This window comes from Scatophagus argus, chromosome 22, assembly GCF_020382885.2.
Source record: "Scatophagus argus isolate fScaArg1 chromosome 22, fScaArg1.pri, whole genome shotgun sequence".
Classification (NCBI taxonomy): domain Eukaryota; kingdom Metazoa; phylum Chordata; class Actinopteri; family Scatophagidae; genus Scatophagus; species Scatophagus argus.
In genome coordinates, this window is record NC_058514.1 from 9598787 (window position 1) to 9625212 (window position 26426).

A 26426-nucleotide genomic window follows, 5' to 3' on the forward strand; every position below is an offset into this window, starting at 1 on the left:
GACAGCCTGACTAGACAGATGAGGGAGGGATGCAAAGGGAGGCAGGAAGAGAATTGGAAGAGGGGATGGAAACACAGTCATCTGCAGTCACATCAGATCACAGTGACAGAGATATTTCTAAGATGATAGACTGAATCGGACTGCTTTCAGCCAGACTGGACTAGAATGTTTGTGTACCAAGCTACCGATGAGAGAACAGACAGATCACTGCCTGTAAATAAACACACTGACGCCACATCATCATATAGTGGGACAACCGGGCTGAGATTTCATGCCTTGGCGTCAACATCACAACACATGCATCACAGAACACCAAACAGACTAAAGTGAACTGCGGTGGCCTGCAGTAAGCAGGTCACGAGAACAGGAGCTCTGAGCTATGAGACGTCCCATAAATACATGGAGAACTGCAGCCTAAATGTGAAGCAGCCACAACTGCCACATCACAGCTGACATTTGAGACAGCTGACTGAAACAGCCTTAAAACTCTGACAGAAGCTAAACTGAAATAATACTGTCAGCAGTGGAAACAAAAAGTCGACCTCCCTGAAACTGAACAGAGATAGAACAGAGACAACTTTCTGTAAACGAAACAGCACAGACCACACACACAGACCACTGCTGCTGACACTGAAATAAAGCCTTTGTTACCTGAGATGAGGACGTTAGAACTTATCACATTATTTTGAAAGCTAATATAGCAATCATGTGTGAAAAGCATGGTCTTTCATCCAGTGGGTAAAATTGTTTTTTTAATTCAATGTGGGTAGCATCAGCCTTTGATGTTGCTATGTTTAAGAGACCAAAGTAAGCCTTCAGTGTGTTTTTGGCCACTTGGGGATGCCAGAAACAAACTAAGAATCCAACACGTATTACTACCTTCTAAGCTGATATGGCAAACTGTTTCGTATTCAAATACAGCACAACAATACGATTCGTTTAAAGTTGGGGTTCAGGCGACCTGATGAAAGTCAGTCAATATTAATTCTGTCCTCATTCTTTGACCTCTGGTTTGGTCTTAATCACTCCCTAAACATCTGGCTCTTCAGCTGCTAAATGCTCCACTGTGTTCACCAGGTAGTCAACAACTTAGACAGCCATTTGGTGCTCGTCCAGGTAGCCTGCGTTGGGTTTAATAGAGCTTCCTGCTGTGGCTGAAAGAGATGTGAATGACAGACATGAAGGTGAACCAAAACAGTAACGTTCCAGCCAGAAAAAACTAAGTGTTACAGCTCTGTAAAACTGAGAGGAAGTGTAGACTCCGGTGATATTTTGGTGATATTTCACTGTTAGAAACCTTAGTTTATCACATACAAGTAGTCATGTGCACAATTTATATAAAAACACTGGCAGTCTTAAATTAATTCATTGATTTTTTTCACAAGACAGGCCAGGGTTAGGAATTGAACACAAAACTACTTCTGGTGTCCACAGAAGAACAATCCAAAATGTAAATCAAAGCCAGTGGGTACCAGCCGGAGATGCATCCGACACCATGAGAGGCACAAAGACATGCTAACATACCAGACCTCTGTGTAAACAAATGAAGAAAGGGGTTGACCCTGAGCAGGACACTCCGACCTGCTCTCAATCCTCATCTGAGCATCTGTCAATTTGATAACTTTATTAGCTGACTGCACTTTTTGTTGTTCCTCTTACTGCTGTTCCTCTCTGCCTCCTTAATAAATCCTCATCAAGCAGCCAGTCGGCTACAAATCCCATTGTAAGGTGAATAAATGTCACCACTTCTTTGGGGCACAGGATTTGACTGGACCCTTTTTGATCAAAAAGGAAAACAATGAGTAGTACTGTCTCACTAATCCGTTTTGATAGACGGGCCGCTATTCATGCACGTTTCATATCTTTTTACTAGGTAAGTATTATTTACTAAAGCACATTTGTGCCGTAGACAATAGGTGGATAACGTTACACTTTCCTCACCTCAGAAAGTAAGGAGAGACATTATACGAGGGATGGGAATAAAGCATTCACTCTCTAGTTCAAGTGAAGCAGCTATGCAGAATGTTATACGAGACATTTTGTGTTTATACAAATATTTGACACCGGAAAATGCTGACGTGAGCTGTGGAGTTGGAGTGTTACTGTGGAGAAACTTTTGCACAGCATGCACCAAATACATTCATGGACCAGTCTGTACATTTGATTCTTTTTTACCCAAAGAAGATAACATGCATAATTTTGCAACAATGCAAAAAATTACACACGCCAGTAGTTTAACTGTAGCTCAAGAGCACTTCTGCCAGGTTTTCTAGTCATGACTAGAACCAGCAGCTCTCCAGTCCCAATTCACAGCTGCTTAATTTTAGAGAGCCCAGCGATTTGACAGCTGACCTCATCGGAAGCTGTCCGCTACATTGGAAGTTATTGTAAGAGGAGCTTTCACTTCACTAACACCTCTTCTTTGCAATGAAAAGACAGAACTGGCAGCCTCATTGTCTCTGATAGCCCCCAAACCGGATCACACTCAGCCACCTAATCAGAACAAACTATCTCAACATACACACATGCGCACAAATACACAGAAGGCCTTTCCTTTTTGGGGTCAGTTGTTCTAGCACTATCCGCAGAATCCCCCAGCGTCCGCTTTTCTTTGAGGCTTTGTGAAGTGCTGATGGTCAGCATGCGCCAGGCCATGCCCCCCCTACACACCCACCATCCAATCTGCACCTCTACACAAGCACCCCATGGGGGCTATTGTCCTTCATGTTGTTTATCACTGGGATAACGCTGAAATGGCAGGGGTGTTCTAGGGCACAAGGTGACACATCTGGTAGCAAAGGATGTGACAACAGTCCGACTGGGTATACTTCTTAGCTGCTTCAGAGAATGTGCAGTAATGGTGTACACACATTTAAATGTGCTGAAACAGCAAAATGAATACATGAAATGGACAGTGTGATCCACATGAGTGAATGCATCATCATCATAAGTGTTTGTCTCTCAGTGGCTGTGTTAAGCAAATGTTTGCCCATCGCTGACTGAAATTTTGTTGGAGCAATCATGAAGGAAAAATCTGAAAGCCAGATTAGAACTATGGGCACAGTCTGCTGTAATGCTGGGTCATGCCAGTTACTGTGGCATCACACTCACACAGGCAAATGTGCAGACCTTTTCTATTTTGCACACAGCGTACATCTATCAAAAAAAAAAAAAATCCCCTCAGACATGTGGGCATCATTGCTGACCTCAACACCCGTATTCAGTGCATCTCACTATCTGTGTGCTGACAGTGCACTGAAGAGCTACAGACTACAGACCACTACCACAAAGTCACCCCCCTTTGTGAGGAGTGCATGCTGTGGGATTCCCAGTAAAACAAGTGCTTCTAGGATCAATGCATAATTCGGAAGAAGAAGAAATGTCATTTAACTAAAGAGAATGGCCGTACTTTAAGTAGTGAAAGTGAAACTTGTGAAAGGCCCTCCACAGCTAATGCAAAACTTAACACTGCTGCACTGAATTCCCTACTTCTCCCAGCACTCTCAAATGTCTAACATGAATGCCCTGATATGACAAAAAACAAGTACCTTATGTCAATTCCCATTCTCCTTTTCCTATTGAGGGAATGTGAGCAGCCCTGCCTTTTCATGAACTGAATCTTAACAGCCTTGCTCCAGGCACAGAGTGGAAAAACGGGATCACCTCACAAGGTGTCACACCTGCTGCCCGATAAAGAACAAACTGCCATATTCTTCTTGTGGAAAAAAATACTTTGATAAGCAAGCATTATTACCTAATCAGTCCAAAATACTGCACTCAAAAAACAAGGATTACATATGTATTTAAAATACAGGCAGTGTAAACTGGGGTTTTGTTAAACTGAGAGTATGGGATTATACTGGAACAGCCTTGAACAATGACAATTGCTGAAAAGCAAAGCACTGGACTCATCCATGTGTAGCTCATCAAAAGTCATTACTGATAGCGGACGTTAAATTTCGCTTCATATGACATCCAATTATAGCACTGTGATATTTGGACAATTGCACACATTTTGCCAGGCGTATGCACCGGTTTGTTGGCTGCCAGGGGCTTGGTTTGGTTTTGGTTATGCGCCCGTGTGCACATGACTGTGTATGCTTGTGTGTCTGTGAGTGCATGTCTCGCCTGTCTAAGGTCATCTCATCAACAGCCATGGGCTCAGCCAGAACAGAGGGTCATGCTGGCTAAGTGTGTGCATGCAATGGACAATTACTTTATCCAATCACTGTTTATCTCGATTGCTGCTGAACGCTCACGTCTTCCCTTTCAAATAAATGTGAAGAATATTGTCATGTCTCAATATGCTGCTCCAACCACTGCCAGCTTCCAATGCCGCCAACGCCAACTGCTGTAATAACACAAAAATCTATTTAAAAACTGGTACATTTTAGATAATGCTCGCCAGTAATACAGAAAACTCGTAGCTGTTGCACTGTTTGTAATATCAAATATCATACATGAACTGTGTAAACAAAAACAAAAAAAACAGTTTGAACAAGAGCACATGTGCACTTTGAATAAAATGGCCTCTAATCAATAGTCACTCTAATATAGTGACAGTGGCACCACATAAATCGAGCTGGGCTTGTAAGTGAGCCACATCTCATTGGTATTCCTGGGTGCTAAAGCTGGGTAAAATATATTGATGAGCACAGAGATACATGTGGCCTTGGTACGTGACGCTGGGCTTAACATGACATGAGTTACTGCGTGTGTATCTTTACATATTTGTATGAGTGTGTGTGATTGTGTCCTTGCTGCTACTTGCCGCTACTATACATTGTTATGGATGAGAGTTCCTTCATATCTGTTTCATTTTACTAGACCTGATCAATCTCTGATGGCCTTGACTGTAGTCGGATCATCGCATCCTTCAAAAGACGCTCATCTCTCAGATGATGCTGCTATTCTTAGAGATGGCTGCAGGGCTGAAAATATGTGATTGCTCATAGGGTGTCAAAATTGGTAATGTTGTCTGAGGAACATGAATGTACACAGTAAATGTTATATCTATCTGGGAAGTAGTTGTTGGTTCTGTAAGATAAAACAGACAGATGGTGAGACCAGAGGGCAGACTGACAACACCATCGGGGTTAGAAGAGAGGCAGTGCGAAGGGGGGCAAAGACTGAGGTAAAGCAGACTGAAATGAGCAGACAGGAGAGAAAAGGGCATGATGGGAGATGGGTGGGAAGGGGCAGGAGGTGAGTGGTGGGTGAGGGGACTGACTGAGTGTGATATAGCAGTGCAACAAGCTGGCATGCCCCTTTTTTTTCCCTCCTCCACCCATCTGTTCATCAGGATTACTCATATAGTGAGGGAAGGAGAAGGAGGAGCGGGGAAAGCTGTAGAGGGCAAAGACCGAGAGGGGAGAGCACAGATTCGTTATCATGAGCTACAACTGAACTCAACCACTTTTCCATAAACTGTTGTGATAATGACTCATAGTTAAAATTATGGATCAGTGCAATATAGAAGAGTGCTCCCATGGGGCTATTCAAGTAACGATGATAGTAATAGGAGGTGGAATCATTCTACTGGTGCATTAGGTAATATGGTGCTTCAGCGCCCGCTCTACCTGCTAAGACATCGCTCCCTACTGACTGAAATATGTTTTATGGGTTTTCCACAAGGCAGCATGATGTATAGTACTGGCCTGTTAACTATGTTCATTAAAGGCGCCCTGGGGAGGTTTTTTTTTGTTAACCAACAAAAGTTCACACTGAGCGTCATGTTCACTTCCTTCCCCATAATACATTTGCAATTCAGATTTTTTCAAAAAAGTACTTTAAATCCAGCATCTATGTTAACTAGTTTGCTGTTGTTTTCCTTCTTGCCTTTGCTTGTGCACTGTACCATATTTTGGCACATTACCTCCATGATGATGATCAGTGAAATAGTGTGACAAGTGCTGTGTATCCCATCTCCCGCATTCACGAGATAAACTCAGGGACCTACTAATAGATAAAAAGCTCCATAGCACTACTATAGACGTCTAAAACTCCACAGGGAACCTTTAATACAAGCTAAGCTATGTGTGTATACTGTCTTGCTATATAAACCTCTTCCATCAATATTTATGTGGATGAATCAATCAGGAAAATGACTATTCTCTGCTCTGTGTGTGTGTCTGTGTGTGTGGCAGTATGAGCATTTGAGTGTATTTGGCAGCAGGTGAGCAGGATGTGATGCATGCGGCTCCTATTTTTCCAAACACATGCTGGGTCAGATTGTTCATATTGTCTTTTAGCATCACATTGTCTGAATTAGGGACTGATCTTAGATTCTTTCACGGCTCTCCACTCAAGTATGTTAAATCATGAGCGAGCCCATCCTGACAACTTATGCTTCAGCTTCCAGCCTGTATGTCTTCATATCTATTCACTAATACTCTCTCAGTTCCGAGTACTGATTCTTTGTAACTGAACTATTTTTGTTTTTAGTGTCATCCACAACAAAACAAACCTAAACCACACACTTAAATCACAGCCACGGGGAGCTTGGATCAGGCATCAAGCTACTATAATTTCACTGGGTTACTGTGCTAACTGCAGATACCAGGAGGACACAACAAAGACTGCAAAGGGCATAAATCAGTCAGTGCCAGCTGTAAGACAAGTCTCAGTACTTGCATACTTGCACTTTTCACCCATGCTGACTGACCTTTCTTAATTGTGCAGCCATGGTCTGAAAATGCCTTTCCAAAGATGCTGTGCTGTTAGTGACAGTCACGCTATACAACTGACACTATACAGACAAAAGTATTGGGACCCATGACACTCTTCTGGAAAGGCTTTCCACAAGGCCCGGCTCGCAGTCTACGTTCCAGTTCTTCCCATAGGTGTTGGATGGGATTGAGATCAGGGCTCTGAGAGGACTAGTCAAGTTCTTCCACAAAGCTGGAAGCATAGTATTGTCCAAAATGTCTTGGTATGCTGAAGCATTAAGATTAGAAGCAGGGAGCCCAACCCATGAAAAGCAGCCCCAATGCTTTTGTTTATATAGAGTATGTCCAATTAGTGCATACTGAACTCAACAGCCCATGTCACTCAGACACTGTATAGACAAAATGCACAAGGTCAGACATGACAAAACATCAGTAACATCAGTGTGTACACAGAGCAAAGAAGAACTAGCTACAGAGGAATTACGAGCGTGTTAAAGCAAATTATAGTCACTCTTGTCACAGAGCCTGATTGGTGACCTGTTTGTGTTCCAGGGATTACCAGCAGACAAAAATGGATACCGTAGGAGGCAGAGACAGCATACTCATTTGCAATATTTGACTTACCTGTGAGGAATCTTCGACACAGTCTGTCGTCAAGAAGTGGCTGAAACCTTCAACAAAAGGAAGGAGGCCATAATTATATTTAAGGTTCTCATTTGACTAACCATTTCTATAACTATTCACACTCATGCCACCAGACAATATAATCTTATACTGCATATGATATACAATCATAAAAACTGTGCTACTACAACTACTATCACTATCTTCTGTGATTATGCAGTGCTGATGTTTTTATTACTACTCATTTGGCAATGAAATAAATTAGTCAAAGCGCTGCACAGCTTACATTCATGCAAATTTGCATTTGCACCAGGCAGAATGGGAAGACATGAACAAGCAGTTAAATAGCATATTCATTGTTTGAAACTCAGTTGGCACAAATGTGCAACACTTAAAACTCCTACTGAAGAAAATATCTCTATTTCAGAAATGAGCGGTTGGGATCAAACACATTTAACAAGATATAACTGAGACGAAGGGACACATCAGCTCTCAAAGCCAGCAGACTTGAATATATTCATCAATACAGGCCAGTGTCATACACGCAATGCACCATGAACACATGGGCACATCCTCCCAGCTCTCCAGGGTACACACATAAATGACTACGTCCTGCTGAACACAAGGCCCTCAATCAATAACCAAAATGTCTCCAGTCATTTTTATTACTTTTACCTCCAGCAGGGGACACACACACAAATGAAAGGTTACCCATCAACACACACGGTGCCCCCCCACCTCCCGCAAACAAGCTTCCCTGCGTGACCACAAATGCATTATCATAATCTCCAGAGAGACTCTCCATTCATCTCACATTAGCAAAACAAATGTGACACACAAAGAACACGGGTCCATTTAGACGTGGAACCATTAAAACTGTAGTTAGCTCAGACGAGAAGGGCAGTGGATTATGTGAGTGTCCATTAATAAGCGCGGGTTGAGCTGTTTGAACTCAATAGATGACGTAAAAAGATGAGGAAGGGGGTCTTTGAACTCCCCGCGATGACATGGGTGAGTATTTACAGTCACAGAACGAGAGAGAGATGGAGAGACTGGAGGAACGCCAGCATCCCAACCCAACCCCAAGCCATGACCCATTACCATTACAACAGAAAGGTGTAGAAGGAAAGGAAAATGGAAAAAATAAGGAAAGATTGTTTGTTAATCTGCACTTTAGAATTTAAGTTTACCTGAAAGCGTATTCACTGAATAATCTGAAATGCATCGAGTTGAAATGATTGAATTTCACGACATGGACGAAACTGAGCTGCATTGATCCTATCTCAGCTGAACCGAAACAAATTGAACCAAGCCGAGCTAAGTCCAGAGGGGGCACATACAGATGAGAGAAAGAGGGAGGAAAAAAGAGAGAGGAAGATGTTAATGAACAGAGACAAGAACGCACCAAGACATCAGAAAATCCCCAGCAGGAGAGGCAGAGGACGATGCAAGAGTGTAGTGAGAGAGAGGGAGAGTGCATGAAAAAATGAAGCTTGAGTGGGAATCAGAAACATGCATTATTAAGGGTCAAATCTAAAAGCGCTTCATCATCTGAACAAAAAAGACGGGGGTGTGGAGAGAGAGATACAGAGAGAGTAGAAAAAGAAGAGAAGAGCTGGGAGGTGACAGAAGAGAGCAGAGCTGACCTGAAGCTCTGGCACATTAGCATGGAGAGAAACAGATCCTGGATACCATACAACAACAACAACAACAACAACAACAACAAAAAAGCTATTTCTTTGAAATGATTCAGGAACGGTTCCTTTGATTGCTTGATTAGAAATCTAGGATAACACACCACATAACACACCACCAATTAGTGAGCATTAAAGGTGCAGACAAGTGGATTTTGTTTCCTTTTTTGTTTCCCCATTTCCACTCTTCATGCTTAACTAACTTACTTCTGTTGACAGATTCATATTAATGGGCAGGCATGACAAACAAATCATTCTCCACATCTTGCTTTTGCCAAGAACAAGAATCAGAGTATTTGCTAAAATGTCAAACTCTTTCTTTGAGAAACTCTTAAATCTATGGTGAAATATCATGTTAGTGCTTATCTTTTCAAACAACAAGGCTGTGTTTCTCTGAATGTCCTCATACCAACCATAGTATGATTATCTAATGTCTGCATGTCCCAAAGCCCACTGCAATATCACTCGAACTTATTATCTATCTCCTATTTCAATTAGCTGCCTGAGTTTATGGATCCACTGGGAACCAGCACACTGCATCTGTCTGAATGTTTCGGTCTGTGTGTCATACAGGAGAGGGAGGGTGCTGTGATACAATAACTGACCCCAGGCATGAATAGAAATGTGGGTGCACGTGTGTGTGTGTGTGCGTATGTGTGTGTTGTAACCCCCTCGACTGAGGGGCCTCAGCAATCATTGACAGCAGCTGCAAAAACCACTATTACATGCACCCAGACTGCCTGGCCTCCAGGCCCACTTCCATCTTCATCTGATTCCACCTTGATATGAACACACATGCACACAGACACAAACTGGTAAATTAAAATGACCCCTATGTCATCTCACCTTTATGGGACAGCCTCATAAAGCCATACACACAAGCACTACTTTTGAATATGATTTTCAAGGTGCTTTAAATACATTTTAAAAAGACTTTAATCAACCAGCACTACATTCAGAAATAAAGACCCTGTCTGTGATCACATTATGACACGTTATGATCAAATATGTCTAGTAAAAATCTAAACACTGTTGGAAAGAAATGTAATCATATGACACAATCGGAAAGCCTGGTAAAACCACATTTTTATGATTCTAGGATTGAGACTGTAGATGTAACTCATGCTAACATATGCAACATGAATTTCCTCAGCATCTTCTGTCTATTGTATATTTCACGACATTATTGCAATCAATTAAGGAAAGTTTCTTTTACAAAGCCATGTTTTCCATTATGTAATTGTTCAATTGCAGCATTGTAGCTCTCCTGACACTGGTTGCTCTGGAGGTGGCCGTTGCAAACAGCAGAAACACAAAAGTAAACACACTTGTGCAAAAATGTGTATTTAAACACTGATTCAGCAGCTGCTAAAGGCATTTGTAACTATTCAGTTTCAAATTAAGGAAGAAAAAGTTTGTGCTCTGCTCTTTTAAACAGTTTGCAGTGTCAAACTACCAAGCAAGGTGGTGTAAAATACATGTTTGAGACATGTATCCACAGTGAATTGTTAGTCAGCCATGAAAGCAGTAGCACCTGGATCAGCGACGAGGCTCTGTTTGTCTGGAGCCTGAAGGCTGTCTGTTCATCAAGCATCAGACGCTCCATCTGTGTGTGACAAGATTTTGATACAGGCCTTTGTGGTTATTTAGTACTGTGTGTGTACATGTACCCATGTACATCTGTTTGCATATACCTGCAGTATAGTCACAGAAAATGACACATGAGCTCATTAAGACAGTTGCCAGGTTGTGTTTAATGCACCTTAGCATTGTTTTGTATAGATACAGTGTTCAACAATGGTGTTAACAAAATCCCCTGGCAAACATTCAATCTATCCCCCAAAAATTTTGGGGGGATAGATTCCATGCAGTTATATCATGAAGCCCCTGGAAATATACCCGGTGTTCATAAGTCTTCTCACTGGCATACAGTAGTTTTCATCCTTTCTTAAGTAGAACTAGATTGAAAAATGAAAATCACAAGCCTGTGTAAGGATGGCATTTACAGCTGCTTTTGAAGTCACCACTGAAGGGTTCAAACTCACACATTCACATTTTCATGTTTGTATGTGTGAGTGTGTTTGACATAGAGGCTGAGAACCAGCGTTTGGTAACCATGGCTATTCAAAGGCTCTTTTTTTTTTTTTTTAATTTTAACTGTCTGTGAGCATCCTTCCAATGACAGGCGACACACACAGTCCAGGCCCACGCAGAAGGAGCAGCCAGAAAGAGCTGTGTTTAATCAGAGAGATTTACAGCCTCCTGAAAGTTAGCTTTCTTCTTTCTTTCCTCCTGAGTTTAAAGGGATAACGCTACCATTCCTGCTGTTCCCAACTTGACGGCACACAAAGCACACAATGGAGTCATCAAGAATGTCACACACATGCACACAGAGACGGCAAGAGCAAGAAAGATAAATCAAGATTTAGGAACAGTAGGGAGTAACATTCTTCTGCTGCTGATGCTCTGCTAAGCTCCCTGCAACTGAAGGAGTGCACATTGTTAATGAGTCCAGGTATGAAGGGGGCTCTATGGGAGCTGGATCCAATCATCAAAATCATTATACAGGCCCATCAGAGAGATTGTGTTGAAAGCAAAAGTGTATGTGTGTGTTTGGGGGGGGGGGTTACAACAGAAGAGGAATAGAAGAAGAAACAGATGATAGAATTTATAGAAAAAGATTTGTAAGCTGATTGAAAAAAGATGAGTAGTTCAGCCACCATCAGTGCAGATGAAACACCTCGCCGTGTGTCCATTAAATCAGTTACAGAGCTGGAGAGAGGTCTGCCACTGAGTTTGATTTCTATGTTAATGTAGGATTTCAGCAGGCTGTGTGTGTGTGTGAAGGGGGTGCCTCCAAGGGTGATGCTGTGAGAATTTGAAAACCTCATTTAAGGCAAACATAGACTGCTGTATATACAAAAAAGACCTGTCTGACAGTCAGTGTGAGGACAGGACACAATCCCATTCAATGAGGCACTGTTTGAATTTATATGAGAGTAAGTGGTTATCTCCTTTTGTATTACAGAAATTCTGTATGTTACACTGACAATAGCTATTTATCAAGACATTCTGACAACAAGAAAAGCATGGGTGTAAATATTAAAATTAGGGAAACACTGTCTGGACAGACAGAAGGGGGAGTTTTTGTATTAAAAGCCTAACTTTTGAATATCCTCAAAAATCTAATTCAGGCTGCTTAAGCTTCACAACATAACATTTTACATAAAAAGAGGACTATGGATTTTGCCCTTCATTAGTTACATAGGGTCAAACACTGAAAGAATGATTATCGCGAGTAATTACGATGTTAATATACAAGGCCATGTGAATAATATTTTAAGAGGCTTGAAAATCTTGTTACTTATCTTGTAAATCAGGAGACTGGCCAAAAGCAGAATATAAAGCATCTCAGGGGGGCCACTGTGTCATGACTTACTGCCATAATCAAGCGTTAATGTAAACATTACACTTAATGCTAATTTAATCATCATGATGAAACGTGTTTTGATGTGAGAAATGCAAAGACAAGCTGGCTGAGTCCTATTAATATCAACCCCTAAGTGATTTTTCTACATGAAACAGTCTTTCATATGAAGATCTGATGGTAGCCGACATTGCTAAAGAAGTCAGATCCGTCAAGATCTGAGAGGCTGTAACTGTAAGTGTCGCCATGGAGAGAGAGTCAAGCAGAATAACACCTAGAAAAAGCAGATCTTGGCCATCACTGACATGACAGTGGCAGAAACACGTACAGGGGAAAAAAATGCCCATGCAGCCAGCACCCTAGAGACCATCTCATCTAAAGGAACAACACAAAAGGGAGGCAAGGGAAAGACAAAGAAGGAGACGGATGAGAGTGAAAATGAGTGGTGAGCAATGAGAACCTGGAAATGAGAGTATGAAGAACAAAGAGGCTGTTGACAAGGGAGGGCAAACAGCAGATTGTCTATAGGATGCCTGGGAGACATCTAATATTGACTAACTTCCACCTAACACAGTGAAAGGCAGAGGAGGAAAAGGAACACAGGATTGAGGCCTCCTAATATTAGTAACGCCAGCGAAGAGGGATTTCTCTACGCGATCTCATTAATTTAGGACTCCTCACTCAAAGACCTTGTTCTCAGGCTTAAAGCTGTGATAAGGACGCGACGAGCGAACACAAAGCCTGCTCAGACACACACACAACAGCTTACTGTGACAGTGAAGTGGAGATATATACACTCGCTACATTCTGTTTGGCAATGTAGCTGTAACCAAGTGAGATTACTGTAAATGGGATATCACTCTTTTTATTTTTTGCAATGGATCAACAAAGCCACTGCATGTTGAGCGACGCCAGCTTGTCGCTCAGATACTTCTCACTCCTATGCTAGTTTCCCACAAACAAAGCACAGCTGTGTCATTGGTATATCAACTGTGTGATGCAAGACTCTCTGCAGGAAGATCAAAATTGGAGATGAGCGATGGCAAGAGACGACGTTACTGAATTCACTGTTTTTAGAGAATATCAAGAAACTGAGGACTGGTGTTTCATTTTGCTTTCCATTTACAAGTATGCCTCCCTCAGGGATTTTGTGCGTATTTATGTGATGTATTACGTATTTATGTATTTATATGAACCCTCTACATCACAGGCCAAGCAGCTAAATGGTTAATGGGAGGCTCTAAGCCAGAGCCTCTGTTTGAAATGATTTATTATTAAAGCATCTTACTGAAAAGTCATTGCTCTGTGATAAGTTTTTGATGTGCTGTACTGCTGGAACGTTAGCATGCCAAAAATAAAACGGAGAACATCGTAAACATTATACTTTCTTATCAGCATATCACCGTGGTCATCGTGAGCACTTACACATGCTGAAAATATGTGTCTATGTACAGCCTCACGGAGCAGTTGGTGTTATCTCATCTATATAATCGATTCAAGTAGCAGTCAGCCATGGGCAGTCCTGCAAACTCACTCACTCACTAAGGGACTTCTTTGCCAACCGGAACAATTGTAAAGGTGCTAAATTTAACCCCTGGTTCCTCCAAACATATCTATACAATAAAACGTGTTTTAGTAGCCTGCACCTGGCATTAATTCCAGTTTCCAGTGTCGAAGTCCTGTGCTTCACATGGATACAAAAATTGTAACACAAAAGTGTCACACTTGCAAGACTATAAAAAAAAAGAAAAAAATGGCACGTAACAGTTTGATTTTCTCCAAAATGTACGGTAGTAGGCAAACAAATTTAGTAGCAGGCTATATAAATGTATTTTGTAGGAGAGCGGCATCAGTGATAGCATCATTGTTAAAAGTGCTCAATCTTTCAGATGGGACAGTATGAAAAATTTGACACCATATGGTAACAGTGTGAGCAGTGAAATGCTAACATGTAGCATGTGCCTGATTGGAGATGTGATAGTGTGTGTGCGTGTGTATTCATGACTAACACAAAGTGACTAATTATACTCCACTCACCAGTTCAACTAGATTGAATGTGAAAGCTCAAAATATACACTTCACCAGACCGGTTAAGAGTTGACATTAGCAATCCTCTTGTGAAGAAAGGACTTGAGGCCACACGCAGACACAACAGAGCTGTGAGCAGCAGCATTAGGCCTTTGCCAGGGCTCTCGTGTTAGCTGAATGGACGTACTTGTGTGCCCTGCTTTTGCATTTTTAAGTGCTGCATTTGTTTATGGCACTTGAAGTTGAATAAACACTCAATAGCCCACCGCACGGCTTTCTCCTCTGTAGCCCTCGACTTTGTTCATGCAACTTCATTTGCTAACAAAAGAAGCCTTTAAAAGCAAACGGAAGCCACGTGCAAATGTTTCTTGGTGCCAGCCTGAATTACATGACAGCCATGATTCACGACTTCGCCCGAGCAGCGAAATAATAAAAGAGCTTGGTTGGACTTATTTGGATGCTGTCATGGTCCAGTAATGGAGTGATGTCGTTGCTTCCTTGCTGTGGAGTGCAGGATCGCTGTAGCATGAACTGGACACACATGAAGCTATATATTGCACTTCGCACACATGGATTCACACATACATATGCATGAAGCCACAGACAAAAACCTACTTTATTTGCTTCCCACCTTTTGGTCCTGATTTTGAATTAAACAAATTTACAATGACACTGCATTGACCTGCAGTCAAATCCCCCACTACATCAGCTTTACCAGCCCAAAAGGCTTATAGATTCACAATACTTTAACATTGCTGTTAAAACCGTTTGGATAAAAACTCTTATGCTAGTTTGATACATACACAATTCACTGAGAAAAAGCTGTGTGTGCATCCCAATAACCTCAATATTTGACTTCAATCTTGAAACTGAAGAGGGCTGACTATATCTCTCCTTACACTTGTTTTGGAGAAATTGCTGTTTCTTTCACACCCCCAATCTGTTTCTTAAATTACGATGAACAAAACCTCTTCCCTTCTTCTCCAGACAGTAGACTCCAAAACATCATCGTGACCTCGTTTATATTCTTTTTCCATAGATCGTGCAGGTTTATTACAGCAAAAGGCAAGAGTAATTGGTTCATATCCTTCTAGCTGCTGCCATAATGCTAATATGCCTCATAAATAATCTCAGGAACAGGAACACAGATGACAAATACAGAAAAAACATCTTGTTTTTAAGTCAGGTCCAGACCTGCAGGATAAGTGAGACTAAACTGAATTCAATTAAGGTGACCTCAAAAAGGTTTTCCTTCCACTTTGAGACCTGAGCACTAGCCTGAGTGACTGCAGGTCTTATCTGACAATTTATCTTTAAAACAGATGCAAATGCCAAAATCTGTGCCAGGATGGGAACATGGGAAAACTTCACAAATACATGTAGAGTCAGGCACAGTAGTGGACCCACAAAAGTAGCAGACCCTCGCAGTTTGCTATCATTCAATCTCTGACTGCACACACACACACACTGAGAGACAAACAATTCACTGCTGCCCACAGGGCTCTACAGCCTTGTTGACCAGTGGCGCTGAGCTCATGGCAGGCTAGACAGCACAGACCCAGCTATAAAAGAGAGGCTGCAGCTATCTCTATACAAAGACCCCAGTCAGCACTTTGGCACTCTAAAAACAGATGCTGTCTGAGCTAATGAGTATACCTCGCAGCACAGCAGCCCGGGCTTTACATAGGGCCAGTCTACAACCCTATCTGTGCAACTGCGTCCTCTATGTTTACTAGCCTATTGAAGGTAATGCCTCATTTGATAAACATTTATATTATGACCTTAGCAGAGCTGTAAAAAATGAATCTTTATTGTCTCACTTATTTTGTTTACAGTTCGGTCAATTATGCTTTCCATCTTTGTCAAAAGATGAAAGGGTGTATTATTGAGAAGGACAGCAGCTCTGTGTCCCTTGCATATTAAAACATGACTAACCATGGAAATCATTTGACTGTAGTGAGAATCTCCCCTCTTCTGGCTTGAGGAGGTTCTAACAAAATGCCCATCTGTTTATCCAAGTTAACCCACTCTACTCCAGCCAGCCTGTGTTAATGAGCTTGTGAAGGATCACACAGCTGTCTTAAAAACAGGGAGCTTCTGCTTTCAGCTACACCAATGTCCTCCAGGTCCCCCTGGTCCTCATTCCAGGATCAATAATCCGGGTGTCAATACAACCTCACATGCTGACACTTATGGATTGGTGATACCTGATACACACTATGAATCAGTGTGTTAATGTGAATGCTCCAGTGCGGATCGAAGGTGAGAAAAGCGAAAAGCCAGTATATTCCAAATCACAAAAAGGTTGAGAGGAAAAGGAAATGGACAACATAGAAAACAAACAGAAACAAATCCTAAACCTGACAGAGACCATATCCCACTCTCATTTCTCTAGCAGAACAAGGGCAGCACATCCCCGGTCATCACAAATTCGCCCCTGTTACACAGAGGAATGAGTGCGAGTGACAAGGGTGGCAAAGCACTCAATAATTCATCACTCAGTGTAGTATTTTGTGTCCTGGCTTTGATGCACCAAAGCAGTGGAATTGCTTCTTAGCAAAAAGATAAAGATATTTTTGCATAAATGTGAGAGGATGTGAACTGCTCAAACACAAATCACATGGGCCCAGTTTATTTAAGACATTTTCAGGTGTTGTATTAAGAAAACATTCCATGATGCACAATAGGTGGCTTTATAGTTGTTACCTGAATCCTCCTACATTTATTTTCATATGCTACAAAAAAATGCTCAAATATCATATAGCATGCCAAACACAGGTAAACTGCATTATTAAAGACTAATAAGATGACACCATCACTGAACAATTGGGCTACAACTACACATTCTCATTCAAATTTATCATTTTCTCTGCTGATCATTTGATTCAATGAAACACCTGAAAATGGAAGAAAGAAAATAAAAAACCCAACATGGCTTATTAATATCACTTGTTTTGCCTGACAGTCCAATTCCCTAAATATTTAATTTAATATTGTATAATGGCAATAAAAGCAGCACATATTCATGTTCAGGGAACTGGAGGCACTAAAATTTGGGAATTCTGGGAACTCTAACCTGCTCTCAGCTGTTTCTCCATGAAATTATTTCATGCATAAAATCCATCATAAATGTTGTGAGAGCAAGCTTCTCCAACATTTATGAAGTGAATGATGGCCTACATTGTTAGCAACTTCCTGGTTATAATATCTTTGATGCATCTTATATTCTTTTTGATGTGAGGCAGATACACATCACTCACGTATTTCCTAAAACCATCTATTTCTGAGGACAGGAGGATAAAGAGAGAGTTTGAGAGACACAAGCATGCATCAGAACTGCTTTCAAGCTGTGGTATATTCAACACCATTAAAATATCGTAAAAGAAATGACAGGCTGTATCTGTCACATACTGCTGTTTAAGGAACACACAAGTCCAGCAAGGACAATACCAGAGAGAATGACAGTAAGAACTATATCATCGCTGGCCAGACAAGTGACAGTTCATGTGATCCAACGGTTCAGGGACACACCCTGAACACCTGATAGCTTGTGTTAGCTGGCAATGTGAATGTGCACACTGAGGAGACCACCGTGGGAAAAGTATGTGATACCCATTTTAGAAAAGTAGCTGCTCTTCCACTCTTTAATGGGCCTTTTGTAGACTGAATATCTTGCAGGTAATATATCGCATAGCTGTAATGGATGACTTGGCTTGAATGAATAAGTAACAAAGTGAAAGGGTTTCCTGTGCTTTAGAAAGGACACGCCGAGACATTACAGTACCCCGGTCTTCCCTTCCTCACTTCAACTATATTTGTATGGTTGTTTTACCAGTCAAAATAATCCGAGGGTTTAAAGGTATGTCATAGAGACAAACGTGGAATGCCTTTAGCGAGTAGCGAACGAGCGCTGGCCTGCATTTTGCTGGGTAAAGGTTAAACAGGCTTTGTGAGTCATGGATCAGGATGGAAAGTAGAGGAGAGATGGAATGGGTTGAGGGTCAATACCAGCAGTGTGCATATGGTGGGAAAATGCTGGGAGGACACTGGCGACAAAAAAAAAAAAAAAAAAAAAGAAGCTTGGCAAACAGGCGTAGTGCAGGGCCGAGTGCAGCCCTCCTCAATGAAGGCTACTGCTGCTACAAATCTGCTGGATGCCAAAGCCACAGTTAGCTAACTTGTCCGCCATGTGTCAGCGTTACAGGCTAAAATACTAATAAGTCGGCGTGCCCTGTGTCCAAGTACCCTAATTTTTAGGTTTATGTGAGTTTAAAGACTTCTTGTTAAATGTGATCTACCGAGAATATTATAATATGTGTTCAAAAAAGTATGGACCATTTCATTTGTTGCCATGCCTTTCCACACAAAGGGAAAAAAAAGAGACATCTTAGACATTCATCTGCAAAACAAAACCATAGCTCCTGGCCCCCAGCCAAGTCATTAAAATTGTTAATTATATGTGTACTAGTGCAAAAAGCTGTGGGGAAACTGTTCTATGATTTAAAATAAAGGTTAAGCAGAAAATCATCTGTTAGAGAGTTAATTTTGCATTACAAATTGCCAAATTAATTGGGTCCCTGCTTCCTATTTTTGACCAAAAGATAACAGCTGCACACACAGCACATAATGTTTCATCCCTACATACAACACTGGATCTTCATGGGACACGAGTGAAGACAGAGCTATCTTTTTATAGTTTGCTTAACAAGATAATGGTTAAGGTCATTAAGTCCTGTTTTGTTTTTAAGTGAATGTACATGAGATAGTCTTACATCTCTGCATATGTACTCCCTCTGTACAGGTAGGGCCAAGTGTTCAATCTAGCTGTGTGAGTATCATCATGCAGGGACATCACGGTTATCGCTACCCGAGAAAATAGCGATCAGGAGAGCAGAGACAGTAACTGATTTGGTAGAAAAGGTTCAGTCTGTTTCTCCTTTTAATCAATACTGGCCACAGAGGATGTAATAAACTGTATTAAGCTGAACGGCTACACACACACACACACAGCCATGGATGCATTACATCAGGGTGCATTAAGGCAAGGTGAGTAAAGCAGCATGGCTCTGAGAGGACAATGCAGATTATCTGGCAGCCCAAAAACCAGACAGCTCGGCAGTTTTAGGGGTGACAGAGACAGAGAGGACAGAGTAGAGTGACAGGGTGGGGCATTATCAGTGATGTTTTATGGGACGACATCCAAAAGCATCAAATGATGCTGAGCAAGAGCAAACAGAAAATGAGTTATTCTTACAGTAAGTCACTTGTACCCACAGCCTGGACTACATGGATAAAATGTGAAGAGTATGTGTTCTTGTTGCAATCAAAATACTTGAAATGTGTGTGTGTGTCACATGGGGGTTTCCATTTGCCCTGCAATGCACATAGTGGGCCTGTGAGCATGTGAAATGTACAGCTGAAATGAAAAGAAAAGTGGGAACAAACAAAACCCATTTAATAAGACTGAGCTTATACTGCTCTTCAAGGCTCATAAACATGAGGATCTGTCCTCTTTTAATTGGTTTAACAGTTAACAGACACATCTTAAGATGATGGATGACTTTTCTACACAGAGAACTACTTCTGTTCTCTGTCTTCTTCATCTACTCGCTGGACAGTTTATCTTTTTGTACAATGACATTCTTTCAGGACGACCAGAGGGCACTTATTGAAGGCGGGCTGGCCTCAGAAAGGCCTCTCTGGGGTCAGACACGTAGGATCAGGGACACATGCCAGGCAGCACTGAACTGGAGCCACTTTTCCCACACCATACACATATTGATGATGAGCAGATGCTCAATATAAAGCATCCCCTGAACAGCCAAGGCCACACTCAAAGTGCTTATTTTCAACTTACTACTAGGAGTTCCCCTAAAAGTATTTTCCTCTTTACACCAAGGCACTAGTAATGCATATGAATCTCAATTTATTCAGTATTTTCCGCTGTCTGTAACCAAGGTGAAAACATGACTCTCTGTATGTCTGGCTGACATCTCTCAGTGGATGTCCGCGCTCTGCCTGAAGCTCAAACAAGAAAATGCTCTTCCTTACAGTCATGTCTCCAGTCCGAGTCCAGTCGCATTCCCAGCATGTCAAATACAGCTTTTTTGGCACATCCCTTACATATTCCTTATACAAAAGGTACCTTTGTGCGTCTGGATGAGAAGCTTTAATGTACCTCCAATGGAAACTCATCTGACAAGACAACAGGAGAGGAGTTTGTATACATTTGCGTCCAATGTAAAAATCAAACACTCCTAAACGTAACCAAATTGCATCTGGATGAGGCACACAAAGGCCCGACAAAGTATCTGTATGTGATGAGAACATATTGCCAGTCCATGAATTCTCCATTAACGCTGAGAACTCAGTGGTGTCCACCCTGGGTGTGACAATAGATGACCACCAGTTGTTTACTGCAAACATTGCTGCAACAACCAACTCATGCAGATTCCTTCTTCAAAACATCAGGAGGATATGTGTGGACCTTTGCCAAAGGGCAGTTTCGGTTCTGGTGTGGGCTGCAAATGGCTCAGCCCCTTTCCATTCACGTGACGACAGCAAAAAACACAACACACCTTGCATGGCACCTGAAAACTCATCTGTTCAGACTACACATCAATACACAAAAGATGCCATAAGTGCATTCTGTAGACAAAAATATGACCTCAGGTATAGGAAATGACACCAGAAATGAGACCAGTCTTGACACGCTGACGGGGCCCTGTACAGGTGTGGTATGAACAAAGTCTGCTTCGGGCCAGAGAAATACCTTTACAAAGCAATTCCTTATTACACACTCTACAAATCATGTGTAAAGGCTCTAAGATAAATCCCCCATCAAACTAATCTCTCTTCATGGCTGGCAGCAGGAAGACATCTACCTATGAGAAAAGAAGCCAAAGGAATCAGCCATAGCTGACACATTCAATTATGCCCTGCATAAACATCTTTCATCATTGTTAAGGCTGGTTGGTTCACACCCGTCATGTGATGCTGGTGCCTTGAACCAATTGGATGTTTGGTGTGATAAGAGGAGCCCTTTAATGGCTTCTTTGACCTAAATCCTTACTAATCATTTTAGAGCTGTGACAAAGATTCTGGTGGATGGAGGGTAATATTATTTATAAGCCTACTGTACAGTGAATTAAGCTCCCACTACTGGGATTTGAACATTCCTCCTTTGTTTCCCTGAACACTGGTTCATACTGTATACATGACCATACGCCTTTTGACATAAGTTTATATGACATTTTTTCTCCTCCAAAGTGCCAAAACCTCATATTCTCTCTCATATTAGGATTATGATCAGTTTATCCTTCTCCATTTTAACAAGGTTAAATGACAACATCAAGGAAAGCGAAACTGGAAAAATTAGAATGGCTTTAAAATGCCTTTTCTTGTGTACTCCCTTTCAAAAATCCAAAAACAAAGTAGCCACTTTTAAACAAAATGATCTGAACTTGTGAAGCTATGAATGGATTTTTCATGACTCTAACAGTTAACAATCAGTCTCAGATTGTCTCAGTCTCAGCAGTGAAAAACAAATAACAAATTTGCCTGCATATGGCGCAGTATGTAAAATTAAATCAGCCGTTGAGACAGATATGCTGATATGTTTCTACACTCAGCAAGCGATAGCTACTACCAGTCTGGCAACTCCTCTGCTTTCACCCACTCTCCCATCTGTTGCCCACCTGATCCACACAAACAGCTCAACTGCGGCCTACAAGCAGAGTCAAACCAACCGATGACTGATCTGACGCTAAAAAGGTGAAATGAAGTAGAATTACTTAACTTTTTAAGCATATTTAATCATGTGCGTGTGTACATGTATGTATAATACTGTAGCATGAGTGTGTGTGTGTGTGTGTGTGAGAGAGTAGTACATAGTGTCTCCTTCTATTAATCTCAAGTCTCTTGCTCTATTTCAGATGCGCCCAGGCACAGCTGGTGATTGCAGCTGCATGTCGCTCCTCTCTATTCTTCTTCTTCTTCTTCTTCTTCTCACTACAGCTCATTTCCTTTTGCTAAGTCATTCCATGGGTCTACTCCTCACTGTTCTCCGCAATACTGTATTTTTCTCCTCACTCCTTGCTTTTTCCCTTCATTTCTTTTCTCTCTTCACCTCTCCACCTTTTCCCTTCCTTTACTTCTTTCCCCTTCAGTTCCTGTCATGTACTCATATCCTCAGAATGGAGATTTTGCTTGAAAAATGATTCAAACAATCAACAGAATAGTTGCATGTTAATTTACTGTCAGTCTACTAACTGATTAACCAAGTAACCATTTCATCTTAAGTTTGGCGTTTTACAAAGCACGTCCTTAGATGTGATCACCTAATTGGTTCTCTTATATATCTGACTTTTAACTCTCATGCTAAACTCAAGGTCATCTGTGCACAACTCCTTCATTGTGCAAAAATAAAAGTGGGTCTCTCACCATCTCCCAGCAACAACATCATCTTCCTAAAAGGGCAAAACACCACGAGAGCAAAAACCATCTGTCTTGTATGGAGAGCAGGGAGAACAACAGCAGCATGTTTCACTCCAGGCCAGCTTTAACCACTCCGGATTTTCCAATTCATCAATCTTCAGCCAGTCAAGCTAATTTAATGTGTCCCGGTCCCTTAATGAAAACAGCCACCCAAACATGTCCAGCTGTAAGTCGAGGGTGTAGGGGGTGCAACAAGGGGGTGTGTGTGTGTGTGTGTGTGTGTGTGTGTGCGGGGGCCCCTAACCCACCATCATCGCCGCAGGGTGCTGATGCTATTAACCCAACACATACAGAAGACTCTATGATGCTAATTGTATTCATTTGACTGCAGCTTCCTGGAGGTCTCATAGACCGTAGAGCAAATTTGTAAATCCACAAAAACCCATGATGCTCCTGTTATGACTTCATTAACATGTGCACCTGCACACTTCGTTGGTGGTTGTTCATGTAGGGAGTGAGCTTAGCAACCTCCGGGGAGGGAAAAAAAGAAGCCACTGGCAGTGCCTGAAGGAGGTGTGGGACTGACTGCAGCATGGTATGCATAATCAGAAAAACACAAACAATAAGTGACAACTTATGCAACTGGAAAAGGCAAATGTGCAAACAGTTTTTTCACGCAGCGATTCCTCAGTACATCAGGGACAGCATGGATTACAAGCCAATAAGAAAATCATACATATGAACCAACAGTGATGCTAATACGCAGTGGGTTTTTTTTCCAGGCAGTTGCTATCCTGTCCTAAGCAGGTAATTTGTCAGTTAACTTAAAAGTTTGTCAACAGGAGATTTGTTTTCAAAATTTGAAAGCCTAAGCTGTTTAATCCAGAAAAATAAGTATTTGTGGTTCCAGGTTCTTCTTTTGTTTCTCTCTATTTAACATCAAAGTAAATTTACTAGTTTTTTGGTTTTGCACAACTTTGTCACTACTTTTTGACATTTCGCTGACTGTCTGATTAGATGATGATTAGGATTGTCTGATTAATCATGCCATAGAAATGAACTGGGAACTATTATCATAATGGATTTATCATTTTTGCATGAATAAGAATCACCAAACCTTCTCTGATTCCAGCTTCTAAAATGCAAGGATTTTCACTTTTTTTTCTGTTTCATATAATTGTAAACTGAATATCTTTGGATTTTCAAGAAGCAATCTGAAGGCGTCAAATCAGGCATCAGGAAATTGTGACATTTAATGCTGTTTCCTCAAATTTACTAGACCAAACCATTCATCAGTTAATCAAAAAAACAGCGAACACCAAAGCTGAAAATTGCTTTCAGGCCAATGGGTAATTAGTTTAGTTAAAAGACCATAGATTTATTCTGTTTATCTGCTATCTGTATGGAGTGACACACTCCTGAGAAAACATGGGCTCAAACTGCCAAGTCCACAATCAAAAATCAGCGGCAACTAAAACTGGTTTTGTAACATATCACAGTTTCCATCTCACCTGAGTGAAACGAAACTCTGATCCCCGAACAGCACTGAAAACATTATGCATCACTCTCGTCTTAAAAAAATAAAATGAAAAAAAAAAACCAAAACAGCGTCATCACTTAAGGCGACAGCGGCACCATAAGCTCCATCACCTGACTTGTGTCTAATGGGCCGTGGATAAATGGGAGAGCGGGAGAGTGACGATGACACCGTGAGTTATGTGCTCAGCGCTGCCCTGGGAGCTGCCGCACAGAACACTGAAGTCACGCCTCTTGCCAAAGTGATGGTGGTACCAACACACAATACCTGACATGCCATGACATGCCACAGCAATGCATGGTAGCTTATGTTTCATTTTCAGAACCGATCAACAGGCCACATAAATGATGGCTTTTTCTAAGTGCTTGACAAAATGATCACTTTAAGAAACCAGATGTTCAGTATCCTGCAGAAAGAGTCATTTGAAGCATTTGGTTGTTTTCTTTTCAAAGTGTCTCAATGGAATTCAGCCATAATTTGATTTCATTATTTATACTTGGGCTCACACTATGACATATCAAAATGTCTACTGTGAAAAAAGGGCCCGTTCTATTGTGGAGTTTCACTGTTGCAAAGCACCACCGTGAAACGACTGCTGAGTAAATCTACGCAGTCGAGCAGAAGGCTCTGATATTTGCCCGTGGTATATTAGTGCAGGGACTGATTCTCAGGAGGTCTTCACATAAAAGTGAGAGTTTTTGAGTGAGTAAAAAAAAATAGAAATCAGAGGGAGCCTTGTCTCCACTCTCTCCATGTTCCTGAATGCAAGAAATACAGTACGAAGTGCTGACTGGAACTTTCCAAAATGTAGGTTAACAGGCTGATATTAGCACTTCAGAGCAGCTTCAGGTTTGCACAAAACAACAGAAGGCTTCCAGTTCGCTGCAGCCGATTACATCTACTGACTGAATAGAAAGCTTGAAGACTGATCACATACCGTAGGAGTGAAAAGCCAAGAATGGACCGAAGTGGGTCGAAGTGAACACACCACAACATGTTACTGCCAGCAATCATTGACACTGCATAAAATAAGTCCATACTGTCAGACTGTGGGAGTCTTCCTACTCACACACATTAATTCAGGTGTGATGCCCACTGGTCACATTCTGTGTGCCTACAGAACAGTATTACCAAGCATTTGTTACATAGCCAATCCAACAAACACATCTTTGCAACACAATGACACGCACAACCAATAACCTGCTTGTTATCGATTCTCTACCACTAAGCAACAGATGCATATATCTGTGTGGAAGCAATAACAGATGCCTTCAGACGGTTATGTAGCAAGAGTGTTTAGAAAGACAACAGGGACATTTACAGGACTGGATGACCCTCTGTATTCCTTCACACGCAAAAAGACCACATTCTACCTTGGCATCACATCAAATACAACCACACAGTCTGTTTATGCTCTGTCACATCCATATCAGCATATACAGCTTACAGAAATCCATATCTTCACACGGGCTTCAACCCACGACTTGTAACTGATTCATCATTTAGTCTGTGATGTCTCTGAAAATAGCAAAACTGTCCATTTCACAAGGGAAATCAAAACCAGAGAACGCATTTGCTTTAAAACCCAATTATTAATTCATGATCAAATTTGTTATTTTTGTCATTTGACTGACTGATTAATCATTTAATTGAATAGTGACTTCAGCACTGACAATGACTGCAAATGCAAACGAATCATCTTGTTTGAATGACTGTAACCAATCAACTCAAACTGTCAAGTGGATCTAAAGGATGCTTTCCACTCGTGTCTGTCTTCGCATTTTGAGACATGCTTTCATCTTTTCCTCTCTGAAAAACAGCAAACTGTTGACCGGTGGGCAACATTTTAAGGAGAAACCGCCACAAAAACCTTCCTTCATGGAACCCTTTACGGAAGAATCAATGAAAAACGTTAATCAATAATGAAAGCACTGGAGGCCGTTGTTCCTATTTCTACCTCTTAAGTCTAATAAATGAAAACAAGGCCGGAGAGGTTTTGCCGCCTGCCTTGA

General features: G+C 41.4%; 1 protein-coding gene across 10 annotated transcripts in view; it reads right to left on the reverse strand.

The window, feature by feature from the left end:
- The window catches only part of nrcama (neuronal cell adhesion molecule a), a 50387-nt gene that overhangs the window by 22906 nt on the left and 1055 nt on the right, over window positions 1-26426 (reverse strand). For 9 of the 10 annotated variants that reach the window (XM_046378938.1, XM_046378932.1, XM_046378930.1 and 6 more), the window contains exon 2: window positions 7293-7339. The exons of the other annotated variant lie outside the window; for it this stretch is intronic. The gene's annotated coding sequence lies outside the window, so the exon portion shown is untranslated. The remainder of the gene's footprint in view (window positions 1-7292; window positions 7340-26426) is intronic. 10 annotated transcript variants of the gene reach the window in all.